We start from the raw sequence: 15,631 nt of genomic DNA, 5'->3' as shown, positions 1-15,631 counted from the left end.
AAAGAATATTATCTTAGTCATATTTAGTCAAATATGCATAATCCACTTTATAATAATACATTTTCTGGGGGAAAAAATTCCTAAACTGCTGGTAATATGGGGTTCTTAGGTAGGTACAGGTGATATCAGCACTGATGGCAGGCACAGAGACATTTGCAGAAGCCTGATCCTGATCCCTGAAGACAGTGAAAACAGCTCTCAAAGTCTTCAGTTACACTCGCACTTTTGCTAAGCTGCTTTGAATGAGGCTTGTCAGTAATTCTTGTATCCTTCAAATAAAGCCTTGATGCAATTTTAGGATGACAGTATCCCTTGGCAAGAGCACTGATTCCAGGGATGCCAAGCCTACAGCTCATGTACAAATCTCATTTCTCATTTGTTTTTCAATCACTCAAGCTTGCAGTGAAACAATAGAACTATTTTCAAATGTTTGCTGACCGGAAATCTAAAGTTCAAGTAATATTTAAATAGAGGATAAACAACTGTCTTGTTTAAGTTAATTTGACTATGATTTATTAACTGTTTAAAAAGTTCGTGACTGGAATGTACCTTTTTTAAAAAAATAGAAAATGTTATTAAATAAATATTCTTCTGAATTTATGTCAGTGAAAATTTATGTATGAGATGTTTTGTGTTCCTTTACCATTTACAGACTACTGTATTAGCACAAAAAGTAGCATTTATTTCACTGATCTTTTTAATTCATTGCATTCAGGTTTGTACTTTTTTTTTTCTACAATAAATGTAATGTTGCAGTTACTAAAGTCAGCAGTTCCAGTGGAAACACTGGAGAACTCATTAAGAGCACTTCCAGGTGTCGCCAACCGCAGGTGTCAGCCTACTGAATAGTGGGATATAAATAACTCTTAATGGAAAAACTGCAGTCTAAAAAATTACCGGTCTTAGGCAAAGCTAAACTAGTATCCTGTGATTTGTTTTGCTATTTACTAGCTGCTAATATGTAGAGCAAATAAGAGTAGCATATGCCCCTTCTTAGAAGATATAAATCAGATTAAAGACTGCCTCATTATAAGATTGTTTCACAGGTATCATCACAAACTAGAATTTAAGTGCAAGAATGCACTCCAATATTATCTTCCCACTTATTTTCTTTTGTATTATTCCTCTCTATAACCAAGTTATTAACAAAAAAGTGAAATTTCTTGACTACTGATTTTTTTATATCCTCTGGACTTTCTGTATTGTGGATTTGAAGGAGCATCTAGGTGAGAAATAATTCAGAACAACATAACATGCAGCAACAGCAACAAAGTGGAGGAGGAGAGGAGATGAGAAAGACAGACTTTTACTCATCTCCTCTTTTATTCATGAGTCAGTATTTTGGAATTTAAAAGTGCTGGAAATACTGCTGTCAGCTGAGGGACTGTAATTTAAAAAAAAGACTTTTGATAAGCCTTGCAAAATGTTTTGAAAATTAACACCTTTATGAGTTTTAATATTCTTTTATGTAGTGCATACCTTCTATTTACAACAAGCCCTCTATTTCTGTTTGAGGGTTAGAATGTGTCTCCTATATTTGTATTAGCAGTATTTTTAACAGCTAAAGTCTAAATCTTACCTTGACTGGCACAGCCCTGCCTTAGATGTAATACAAGAGCACCGAGTTTCAAAAAAAGGACAGATTTTACATGTACTGTGTGACAGATAGATGTGAATGTTCTGAATCTTCTACAAGCATGATCTTGTAGCAGAGAGAAGCATGAATAGCAGTCAATAGAGTTTTTGAACTTTGTAAAAGGTGAGTCTGTATTACAAGTAGCCAGATGATTCAGTTCAGTTATGAAACACCTGACATAGTGTTCTGCGATTAAATATTCATTTTGTTTGGAGGGCTATCTTATCTCTCTCCTGCCTCAGAAGTATGTCTAATTGACTCAGAAGTATGTCTACACATGCACTTGGAGAACTGTGGTCACACTGAATTACTGGTCATGACATATTATTTTTCCACTGTTTCTGAAGCTCTGTGGTATTAGTCTCCTTTCCAAACAGAATAAAAGAGTGTCAATGACTCAGACATGCAATGGACTTGAGATAAGAAATTCTTAAATGGAGTAAGTCTGAAATGGATACTGGGGTGAGCTTTGGCTCAATATAACTTCAGTATTAGTGTAAACTATACTCGTGGCTGCAGCAAGCAGCTTGGGAACTATGACTAAGAGATGAAACTCAACAGCAAAAAGGGGCAAAGTAGATCCAGTGTAAGCAGTAGGAAATAAAAATGACATTTACAAAATATAAAAGGAATAGTCTTTAAAAATATCATAGTTTCAGCAGGAAATAGCTACTTAGAGTGTTACACTCTCTCTGCATAAACTGCAATTAATGCAAATACTACTACCACTCCTGTTGACATACTTCACATAGATCTTATCTAGTAGTTTTAGCATTTGGCTGAATTGTCACTCCATGTGTTCATTTAAGAGATTTTGCCTTGGAAGATGCTTAACCGTGTATTCTGCTCATTTTCAGTGATTCTTGTTCAAGTGATACCATAGGCTGTTTTTAATTTGTCTTATTGATCTTGTGATAATTATGGTTATATCTGAAGATTAAGAACTGAATTTATCCATAATGTAAATGGAGAAAAAAAGGTGTGAATACTGGTTGAAAAATGTAGTTTTTATGTCATTGCTGTAGAATACTTGTAATATACTTGCACATACTTGGTGAAAATTTACCATAGGTGGGACGGGAGAAAAACAAAAATCTAGGGATTTTGATTTTTAAATTACATCTAGAATTATACAAGTCTTCTTTGCAAAACTCTCTTCTGTTTTTCCATTGACTTATTTTAAGGAAACTGAAGCTCTTTATTATGTGACAATTAAGATCAGTCAATATTAGCAATATTGTCTGATCCTCAAAATGTTCAATGTCTTCTGCAATCTCCCTATCTTAGAACTGATAACAAAAACTTACTTTTACTGTATATTATCATGCACTAGTAAAGGGAAGTAAAAATATATGTACTTTCACACTTCTATCTCAAGGTTATCTTATCTTCCAGACTGGCTTTTAATCTCTGATCTCTTCCTTTGTCTAAGGTTTCTAAATGTTTTGGAAATATATTGAAAGTTCATGCAGTTTTCTTTACCTTTCTTCTTACTGAGTTTATTCCTCTTTAATGGCAGTTACCCTAACTGGGAAAGTTGTGGAGCTCTAAATCCTTATACCTAACCCTTACTGCACCATCTTAAGAGTGATGTTCTGATCACAATTATTGTTTGTTTCTTTCTTCCAAATTAGTTAGTGCCTTTTTCATTATGTTTCAGTCAGCTTTCCATCATTATCCTTATGAATGACACAAACAGTGTTTATACACTGCAGAAATAACAAGTTTTTAAACAAGTTAACCCAAAATAAATACTATCTATGTGGCATTAACATGACAGAAATGCTTTCCTTTTGGAATTTCAATTGTAGTAATTTCTGGGAATTTCTTTGGTGAATGTTATTCACTCTCCCTCCAGATGTTAGCAGGGAACAGTTTTGTATCTTAGATTTTAACTAGGTTTTAAACAGGTGTGTTTTCTTTAGGGATTAAACTGTGTAGTGAATGGTTAATAGTTTCAGACTTAATATATTGTTTAAGCATCATCATAACATTTGAAACTTTACTAAAAATACATTTTTGATTATTCAAGTTATCACTGTGATGTGAACTGTTTACACATTATCCAGTAAAATACAATTTCCATTAGTAGGCAGGCACCAACAGAGTGGAGTGGTGAAAAAACTTCCATATTTTCGTATTTGTAGAAAATTCTGCACTGTTTGCCTTGCTGAGAGTGTGCCTTTAGGAGACAGTGTGTCTCCTAAAACAAATCGCAAAGACTAGAATAAGTGATTTTGTATCCATGACTAGTTTCTGCAGCCTGTCTCAGAAATTGTACCGGAATATCTACACACCATGCAAAAAGACATAAACTCAGGAAGTGTTCAGCATGGGGATGTGTTTGAATTGTTATGCCTGAGAAGCACTTAGTGACTCATCTCATGTAGAATCTGGAACCTGTAGTGTCTTACCGAGGGCAAGCAGCTGTGTGTATTCCTTGAAAGAACAAAGTAAGTATTTTAAGAAACAGCCATTAGGAGACATGCAATACTGTTTTACATTTTTGTTATATTTCAGTGATTCCAGCCTTTATCTAGGATGTGGGAAACTCAGATTCATAATCTTTTTAAGGTTAAAATTTGTGTATTTCAGCTCTGTAAATGTAACTAGTATCTCTGTGTTGAATGTTCATGGTTAACAGATACTTAAATTTGAATTTGAAAAAACCAAATCACTACAAGAGGGATAATCTTTTTCATCTCTCTATCAGAAGGTGACATTATAAAATAGTTTCCAGACGAGTTAGTTAATTATTTGAAAGCTTATATGGTAAACTTCATGAAGTACTAACAGAATAGCAGTACTGGCAGTGATGGTACAGGAATTAGCATTATATATTGAATTACAATGTGTGATGGATTTCACCTGAAGAAATAGAAATTTCTTAACCCAGCAAGCTGTTTTACTTTTGTGGTGCAGGAAATAATGGTTTTGTTACAGCAGAACTAGGTTCTGGCAGTAGAAGACATGCAGTACCTATAATACCTACAGCTGTAGCTTTGATTATTGCACAAAGAGTTTACACATTATTTTGGCCACAGCCAGATTGATTTGCAAAGAGCTTTATTATTCTAATACCAATAGAGATAACTGTTTCACTCATATGTGACTTAAGAAAAAGTCTTAAAATGTATTTAATTAGATTCATTATTGTGAGCAAAAAGATGTAATATTGAAGTTCACAAATTAACAACTTTGCCTGTCATCACTTGGTATTATTGAAGACAGTCTTACAAGCTAGTCTCAGTAACACCTCCATCTTTGAATAGCAGTTTTTTCATATGTATTTGCAGCTCAAGTCTAGCAATGTTGCTTTCAAGTATATAAAATACACTAAAATTTAAAATGCAGTTTGTTTGTATGGATGTGTACGGTGTTACATACTGTGCTGATATAAGTTGGTGGTGCATTGATAGTTCGCATTTTTTTTAAATTCACACTAATTCTTTAGTAGAAGGTGTTTCTTTTCCCTGTATATTGTTTAAATTTTCATTCTTTTCTTTCTGCTTTATGCATTCCTTTCCTTGGAAAATTGCTTCATAGCTTATTTGACTAGACAGCAAGGAGACATAAAATTAGGGGTATTGCAGAAAGGTTTTTTCTATCTTGAAAATATATTCTACCTGGCAGGGTTAGTGCACTCTATCTTAGATGGGTTCACCCTTTTGAATATGCCCTAAAGAGAAGACATTTTGGCCCAAAGAACACTTAAATAACACTGGAACTCTGTGTGTATTTCATTCATGGTTACAGAAACAAATAAGTTTAATATCTGTTTTTAATGAACTGTGGTCCTTCCTATCTTTCTTTAATATACTTGACTTTATAAACATGAACTTTTTAACTCTATTAAAAAATATTTAAGGCTAGAAAGTTTTCCTGTAGTGCATACATGTAACTGCAGGTGAAAAGCCATGAACCTTTTCCTTCTTTTTTAACTGGCTGCAGACATCTCAGGAGAGGTACAGCAAGTTTCCCAAAACCAGCAAAGGCACCCTCCTGTGTGCAGTTCAGAGAGACAACAACACTCCTCATGATGCTGAAGAGCAGCGTGAATTCACAACTTTCCTCAGCTTGAGCTTTATTGGTGTGTTTGATCTCTCACATAGAATTCAAAGGAGCTTTTACCCAAATTTTGATATGAAAAAACACTGTTTGACATAATTATTATAATACAGAAATACAAAATATCTGAGTTTTCTTTTTATCAGTTGCATTTAAATCAAAATGACCTTCCTAATCTTTAGGCTGTTATTTGCAGATACTACACAGTAATAAGGCAATACCTCATCGTAATGTTAAAGTTTGGGAATATCTCAGCCGCCAGAAAAATGTCGATATCCTGATGTGACATTCACAGAGCAGTGGCCTGTTTGAATTACTAAGCAGCTGTCTGCACTGTCAATGACAAGTTTAAAATATTTGTTAGTAAGAAGAACTTCAAACCCTTATACAAGGAATTAAATTATATACATGTATCTTATTTAGGAAATTTCTGCTTGCGGTAATGAAATCATGTATATAAATTTTGAAGTCACTCTTTCAGAATATCAGTGTCAGAAAGATATTCTCTCTCTTTTCCTAACCCCTATTCCTCCCATTTTGAAAAGATACCTGATGTAAATATGCAATGTCACCCTTTATTGTTTGACAAATCTTATGAGGTAGAATAAAGTGATAAAAGTATAGTCTGTGTATTTTTATGCTATTTTGACATTTTGTCTCCGCAACTGGTATTTTAGAGCAGATCTCTTGAGTTTGTTATTCAGCATTATTTTTTGTTTTTCTCAAACGACAGTATGATTTCACTTGTTATGAATTAAATCTTTTCTTACAATACAACGGTAGATATATTGCCTTTCCTACAGTGGAAACTCTGTATATTGTGTTTTGCCATATTGATTTGTATGTAAGCCTTCTTCAATGCATTTTCCTTAACTTTTATTATAACAGCTCATAATGCAATCACCGGACGTGCTTGTTAAGATGTTTTTACCCTAATTTGAGACAATCAAAATAACCTCAGTCAATAAATAATACCATCTTGGCATGGACTGCAGAATATTACGGGAAAATATGCTCCATGGTTTTCACATTTATCTTACAAAAGCATTATGTAAATATAAAGAAAAGAACACTGTATCATTGGACTACAAAAAGAGAAGAACTTTACCATCCTACAGTTCTGAAATTAGCTTCACAAATCTGAGATCTAGGAACTCTGATCCTTTCACTTCAAAAACATGGGCCTGTAGCCTTTGATACCAGGGGAGAGCTTGTTAGCTGTTGGCAATAGAAGCTGAGCCAGTCAACAGGGATTTATGCAGATGAGCATTGTGCATAAGCCTAATGCCATTGAAGGCAGTAGCAAAACACTGTTGGGACATTATGATGATCAGCAGAGGGCCCAGCATGATTCACAGAAGTGGTTGCTGAACAATTATCTGTTTTCATGATTTTTTCTGGTTTGTAAAATGAGAACATTTAAAAAGATAGTAATATGCTGTGTATGAACCACAACAAACCAAAACTGTGTTTGACCAAGTTAGAATACCAGATTGCTTTTATGTGAATTTCCTTCATATTTAGACATCATCATCAAATAACTTTTTAGGTCCTAAAAACACCAAGTTTTTCATCCCAAACACAAATGTTGCTAATACAGGATTTCTTTATAGAGAAGTACAAACAATATTGTGGACAAGAATAATCAGTGCATAAGTGTTATAGCTGTAGATGTAGGCTAAAGCAAACAAACAGTAACACTGATGTTAACAGTCTCTTATTAGAAGAATAAATTTAAAGTCAATGTACAACTACTTGTATTATTGGGTGCAAATGCAAAACTTGGATTTATATTATCAGAGGTGAAGTACTGAACACTTTTAGTGAAAGAGTGAATATTCATATATCTTGATTTGAATGTATCTATTTACTGATAAAGCATCCAAACGCTCTCTTGGTTTTAAGAAAAAGCAATAGTGGATAGATAAAAATTCTTATGGTTTCCCGTGAGGAGGTGATGTCTGTCTATTTACAAGCCATAACTCATGTTAAGAGAATATGATTTGCAGCCATATTCACTTGTTTCTAAAATCAAACCTTTAGGTGTATTCAGCAAAATTTCCAGTTTAAATATATCCTTTAGTTGTATCGTTAATAAACTATTTACTGTTATTAATGGTACTTTTTCAATAGTGAAGCTCTTTTTGTTATTATATTGAGAAGCCAATGATAGGATTGACTGCTGATTTCACCACTGTTTTTATAAATCAGTTTAAGAAATTAATTAAAGACTTCATAAGAGAATTGAGGATTATTTCATTACATAAAATGTGAACTTACATATTTTAAGTTGGGTATATATTGAAGCTGGAAAAATACAGACTATGTTGGACATGGAACTGCTGATAGGAGAGGAAAAGAAAAGACAACTCCCCTTGGTTCTGCCTATCGAGTATATCTAAAAAAGCCAGGGATCCAGCAGTTTGATATTGTTCTAGGATTTCACAGTCTGATAGGTTTAAAGTGATTGAGGCAAACTGGGACAAGAGCACCAGTGGATCCAAATGCCTGGCTCCTGAAGGAGGTAGCACAGCCCCAGGGGCTGGACCTTGGCCAGGGGCTGGCGGTGCAACAGGCTGAGAGCTGGGCTTTTCCACAGGGAGAAGTGGAGAATCAGAGAAGGAGAGCAGTGTAGTCTTATCCGCCTTTCTGCTCAGTCAGGGTTATTTTAAGTCAGAAAGTTTCTTCTCAGTATGTTTTTTGGTCACAACTTAAAATCTCAGTGTGAACTGCATGGGGACTGAGTATTCACAGTAGCTAGAGGACTGAACAGGAGACACATAAACCATGCAAACTGATGGAGAATGGTTCTTTTTGTAAATTCCACTTGGGCATGAAACTAGGCTAAAGTTTTGTATTAGATGCATCTGCAAAATAAGTATTCATGGCCTGAAAAACCATTCTAGAATTCTGATAGAGGTGGTCAAATCACTTTTTTTTCTACTTTTTCACCTTTCCTGATGCCAAATGCAGAAATCAACTGTCACAGGTGTCTTAAGATTCATGAGAGCAAGAGGGACCTACACTACGTGTCTTCCTGATTAAGATGAAAGTAGGAGGTTTTGTTTTATTTTTTTGTTTATGTGTTTCACATTCAAGAGAAAATGAATAAAATGAGTCAGTAAGTGTTGAGAGCAAGGGCCAAAAATCTCTCCGAGGACTGGACTCATTGCAACCCTATTTCTGCAGTTTCAGATCTTGTGAAATAATTTTAATAGGAAACGCAGGCAAATGTTTCCACAGATTTGTAGAATAATAGAGTATGGAAAGGAACTCCAGAAATTTTGTTCAAGCGTGTGCTCAGAGCAGGTCTTGCAAATTGTTCTGATATTTCACTCTCCATAGTAGTATGATGGTTTTTAGTAGTAACTTATCCAACTTAGATCTGTTGCTGCCCATTTTATCTCTGTGTAATCAACAAAGCAAACAAACAAAGAGAAAAACCAAACAAAAAGTTTTAAGAGATCCAGAAAATGCATAGCTTTAAAAATAAAGCTATAATTGAGCAAAGAAATGCATGTGCCTGTGCATGCTGTTTTGGTAGTTTAATACCCTTAGTATGGGGAAGGCATAAATCTAGATATATACAGCTAAATCCTTCTGTTTGCTGTTGCTTTGAAAAGGAATGATAAGGACAGGCTGAGAATAGGCATAGTTAAAAGAATACCATTCTTAAACAACATCAACACAGACTTTCTATAGCTTTGTCCCCACTAACACCTCAACCCCAGCAAGAACTTGGTTTGATTGGGACTTTATTCTTCTTACAGAGATGGTCTTTTGGTGGCTTCTGCAGTTCCCCAGGCCATGTAATGAGCAATGGGCAGTTAATGCCTTGCAAAACTATCAGGCTTTCTGGGCATTCATTATATCCAAAGGAATAAACTGTAGATACTGATAATTCAAAATTCAGTTTCCACTCACTTTATAGTATGACACCTGATAACCTGATGATGCCAAACTAAGTTTAATTGATGTTGGCTCTTCATTCAAAGGACAGAATTGGTAAGCTGGAAGAATAATCACCTGTAACAGTTAGCAAGAATGAGCACATTTGCAAAAAATGCTTTACAGCAATAATTATTGTGGAATTTTTTTAATTTTAAAATTGCTTATGAAGTATATTTCTTAACTACTTTTAAGTATTTAAAATAATGCATATAAAGAAAATAGCTTTTCTAGAGGAATAATTTCCAAGCAATCAGATTTTTTTCCTGCAATTTACTCAACAAAAAATGCTGTTGCATTTAATTGACTGGATTTTTTAAAAACTTATGACATGAAAATTCTGTTCCTAGATCTGAGTTGCATAGATGCTGGTCTAATTCTTTTCTGAGGAGAGACTCCTCAGACAATTCACAGCAAGGCAAAAAAATTGATGAGAGATTACTGCCACAATATTTTTCAGGAATGAAAATCCAAATAATAATAGCTCCTTAGCCGGAGAATAAGGCATCTCCTTCCTTTGGCTTACAGGCAATCCCCACCTAGGACAAACGTAGAGCAAAGCAAGTTTAGAGTGTCCACAACTCAACATGTTTGCTGGAGTCCTTTTACTGAGGCAAGTTCTAGGTCTTTCAACCCTGCAGTGTATCCTATCTCTCTAAACCCTCTTCAGAGAGGGGTGACATCCCACCCACACAAGTGGGCAGTGGCAAAGGATGAGTGGACTCCCACCCACTCTAGAAATCAGGTCTCTGGGAACAACAGAGCCACCCTAGTTAAAGGAAGATTAATTCTTGCTGATTGTAATTTTTACACAAACCTACATCATTATTTACATAAAATACATAGATACATAACTTAATAGGAACTCTTTAGATCTTCTCAGTGTGACAGAAAATGTCTTAAGACAGCACGTCAGTAGCATGCTGTATATGCAAGAATTTGAAGGGTTTATAAAATACCAGATTAGACACAGCTGATTAGAAATAAAAAGAATATAAACGAATGTAAGAACTAAAAGAAACCAAAAATCAACCTGTTTGATGTATCAACTGTATTAGCTTTTTAAATATTTTTAGATAAAATCTGCTATGGTTTGGGGACAGCTTCTTGATGAGTACTTGTAATCTAAAGCAGAGAGGATGGGAAGCAACCAGCCAGAGAGGTAGTTCTGGGAGGTAGTAAGGCTAATAAGAGCAATGCATATATCTTTTAGAAGGTCATTCCTTAGCTGTAATAGAAGACAAAAAAAAAAATTACTTTCAGTGATCAGAGACTTTCAAAACTACAGAAGATGCACAATGTGACAGGTATTTCAGGGAAAAAGTTAAATATGTAATTAACTTTGTTATTTAATTTTGAGTTAGACCTGTTATGCATTGTAACCTCCTTTCTATTGCTTTTTTAGTAATCTGTTTCTCACAAAAGAATTTTTTTTATGTCAAATGTAATTAGGGAGGCAGGTGTTGTTAGATTAGGATATTTACTTCTGCAACACCTGAATAGATGCAAACTGGTGTCTATATAAGAGGGAAAACCAGAACAGAAGTGATTGCATAAGATGTCTCTCAAGACAAAGGAAGTGAGTTACTATGCTACCTTGCATATCTACTTGGGCATAGCAGAGTGAATATATATACACTATTTGTGTTTTCAGTCTTAAGCAGAAGGAAAAAAAAGGCATTTTGCTGTCCCTTAGTTGCCTTCTAAATTAACTGGATTTGCTTCTCATCTGCTGTGCACACAGTTCCCACAGCTCAGCTGATCTGTCATATGTTGTTAAACCAGTAAATTATTTATGTACCTAAACCTGCAGGCTAATGTAGACCAGTGTAAGAAGAGATAAATCTACCTAAGTTAGATTTAATTAAAACATAATGTAAAGGTTTTGAATTCTTAGCATAAGCCATCTGATTTTGAGGCTGCCCATTTAGAAAACATAGCAAAAACACAGGCACAGATTATTAAAAATTGTCCTGTAGACTACTTTGTAGTCTTGTAGAAGTGTGACATGCATTTGATTTTAATTTCATTGCATGCTAGTAGTTCCATTGTTCTTTCCAAAAAGATTTCTAAAGAGGAAAGAGAATTGTTTGATACTAATAAGATACTAAGATACTCAGATACTATTTATAGTCTAAGTACTTGTTGTTTGATATTCCTAGGTGTATTGTGGGAGAGATCCTCCTGCATTGTCAGAAAAAAAATATTGCAAGTTGAAATGTCATGGTACTCAAACAACTTTTAGAAAATTAATTACTATGAGAATAAATGTAGAACGTTCACAAATAAAAAGACATGATCAAAGTCCTTATCTTACCTATTGGGATATATGTACCTGTCAGCTGACTTCTAGGCTTCTGTGGCAGCACCACAACTCTTTGTTCTGAGTCTTACAGGTTAATTCAGTGTTTGAGAATACATACAAAAACCTAAAGAAGAGTCACCCTGTTTTATTTATATTTTTTTTCCAACTACTATGTAAGCATTGTCAAGGGAAGCTCAAAGTAATATTTCTGTTATTCTTTGCCTTCCTGGGCAATATTTCTATCAGTGTATCATACAGCAATTGAACATAGCTTTTTCCCCAGGCTATAAATTCCATCAGCTTTTATATATATATATATTCAAATTTTTTTTCATCATGTCCTAGGAAGATCAGCTTAGCAAACTTAGTACCTCTGGGAAAATGAAAAAAAAGATGAACTGGAAACAAAAGAAAAAAACCTTTTCTGGCTTTCAAATAGCTCAAAATCAATTATATAGACAAGTCCAAAACAACATGTAGCTTTAAAAAAAAAAAGGAAGAACTTATGTTTGTTGACACAGTGGATGGATAATGTCACATTTTGAATTCTCAGATGGGATCAGTAAGCACAGATATATTCAGGAAATTACCTGATTTTCTTCTGCAAATAAAGTTCTTCCATGGCTAGATAGTGTACACATGCATTAAATCTAAAAAAGTATTGAAATTCTGTCACATAAACTTCTTATATTATTTTTTTCATTCTGTTATTTAAGCAACTATTTTGTTGTATTTTCATATTCTTATGCAGTGTCTTTGATCTCTGTTCTTAAGTGAGTTTTCAATGTGCTTGACAATTGTCTTCATAATTTTCTGAACTGTACAGTCTGGTTCTTGAAATTAGGAAGCAATACTCACAAATGGTGTTTTAAATTAAAGATTAATATGCATAATGGTATTGGAACATCCTCTATATTATTCTCCATTTTGTTTGCACATGTTTGTACATCTTGTTTGATTCCCTGGCAGGATCTGAGTACTGAATTAAGATAGTCAGTGAACTTTTCCAAGGTATTTTAAATCACTAGATATTCTTTGGATATTTTATTTTCCTTTTCTTTCAGTTCTGAATTAATTGACTTTAAAGATTATTTGATATTAATCTTGTAAAACACCTAATTCTCTTGGGTATTTAAAAATAGCAATAACAAGAAACAGATAGAGAACAGTTGTTTATAACTTTCTAGTTTTGACTTTTGGTCATTTTGTTTATGACCAGTTGAAATCCATTTTCCTCAAAGACTATATATTCACAACCTTTTTTTTTCAGGTGTTAGTATAATTCTATAAGAGCCTTCTTACAATTTTGCAGATAACTTTTGATTAGGTAAACTGCTATTCCCAAATACTGTAGTATGTCTTCAGAATTTATGTGTTTTCTGGATTTTGCTGAGTCTCCCCATTTAGCCATTATACCCATTCCTTGTTTATTGCCAGCACTGTTTCCATTCTGCTTAAAACTAAGGCCATCTACTCTTAAAAAGGAGAACAAAAAGCTGTTACCAACTAGTCTGATTAAACATAGAAAAGGGAGGAATATCTGGAAACCCATTTTATTTATGGGGTGGCACTTCTAAAAAAGTCTGGGAAACCTTCACAGTAGAGCACTGTTCATCTGGTATAACCAGTTCATTCCACACAGTGACCTGGCTAATGATTTTATAAGAACAAATAGGCCCAAACCTGCTGTCAGCCTTATTAAAAAGCAGCTAAATGTTACTCTGATGTTCTTCAGAAAAAAATCAATATATCTTCTTATGGAATGCAGACTCTCAAATACAAACTCAAAAATTACCTTTGCTTGTCTAGTTCTTTTTAAAGCAATAAGAATTATTATATTTTATTTAATAATTTTGAAAAGGAGAAAGAAATCTTTAAAAAAGGTGTTTGAATGCAGAAAATATCACTTTTCTAGTATTTTGTTGGAGGAAATATTGGATGTGTCCATAAACTGTTGTTACTAGAACCTGAGAAAAAAATAAATTTTACTAACTTCTAATAAATGTGTGTAACAGATCAAAGATATGTACAGCATCCTTGATAGATATTTCTTTCTCAGTTGCATGAATTCAGTGGATTTATTTGCATTTTCTTTCATATTATGAGATATATACAACTCAGGGACAATTAGTAATAAAGAAACATTAAGTACCAGAAATTAATCTCTTCAATGGTTTCTTTTTCTTTTTTTTTTTTTTTTTCTTCTTGCCTGGAGGGTTGATTTTATGGCTTTAGAGCAATTATTATTTATCATCTCTTGGTTTACAGGAAAGAATTAGAGTTATTAGCTATTAAATTATCCATGAAAATTTGACACTATACTAGACCAAACAAACCCTGGGGCTTGCTGATTTTCGCAGTATGAAACATCTGTGACTTCAGCTAGAGAGAACTTAACATTGTCTAATTAGATTTCTAAGATTTATAAGGCTCAAATGCTCTATTATTAGAAACCTGAAAACTGGAGCAAAAGTTGAAACTTGAATTTACTGAAGATTATTTAAAAACATTTTAATAGCGTTGTGTGTTGCTAAATACTACTAGCTTGTAATTGGTGAAGATTACCAGATAATGTATTATAGTCTGTAACAACAGGAGTTCAGGAAAAAACATGCTCCCTACAATTGTAATAAGTTGCAGCTTTCAACTTCAGAAATTAGAAATACTTAATTGAAAATGGTGCACTAATTATATGTTTATTTTTATATTCTAATTTAAATATAGTTTGTGGTCTCCTGTGGTCTGCTGAGGAGAAAAATCGAATTGGTGTATTTTCTATTCTACAACATTATCACTCATGGATAGTGAGTGATAATCATCAGTCATAAGCATAGAAGAGTGGGTTTGTATTAGCTCTGATTTCAAATCTGACACAGTGAATTAGTAGCCACTGTTCTATCTCTTTCTTTGGAGTCAATATGGCTTCTTCATGTGGTAATTAGATATTTCATTCTATCTTCTATTATTGAATCAAAAATGGTTTGGAAATTTAAATCTGTTAAAATAAAAATAGCATTATAATAGGATTATAATATAATCATTGTTGCTATATTGAAAAAATAAGACAACATTATTATGTTTGCAAAGAACTCGGAAATTAGGAAAGGGAGGAACCAGAATTATTACTCCAGTCTTAGTTTGTACCTTTTTGCATTTGGATTAGAGCAATCTTTAATAAGAGGATCCCTTTCTTATTAAATACACAAAATAAATACTGCTTAGATAATAAGGAGCTTTTTGATATTTTGTTTTATCCTAATTGTTCGTTGCATTGCCTCTTATATTATTTACTCTAGTCTATTCAGTTCCTGCTCTAAAGAATAAATGATTAATTTCCTCAAGTGTTCTTCAGCAGTGTGCATCACTATACTATCTGTGTTTATCACAAACACTAATTAATCTTCATAACATCCTTCTGGACAAGGGGTGGAATTAACCCCAATTTGTAGAAAGAAAAGAGAATGACTGAGAGTGAAAGGTCACAGATGTCCATAATGTAAGTAACATTTACTGCTTGGTTTGTGAGAGTGCTAAGTATTACATAAGGCTTTATTCATAGAAAATTTCTATCCATTTGATTTGTAAGAAATAGGCATTTCTGCTAGTGGGACCACTTCACTACATCAGGCAATACTAATAATAAATTAAAAAAAGACTATACAGTAATAATTAAG

The sequence above is a fragment of the Manacus vitellinus genome, unplaced genomic scaffold (assembly GCF_001715985.3).
Source record: "Manacus vitellinus isolate BGI_N305 unplaced genomic scaffold, ASM171598v3 scaffold_0_pilon, whole genome shotgun sequence".
In the NCBI taxonomy this organism is placed as follows: Eukaryota; Metazoa; Chordata; class Aves; order Passeriformes; family Pipridae; genus Manacus; species Manacus vitellinus.
This window is presented reverse-complemented; position numbering follows the sequence as displayed.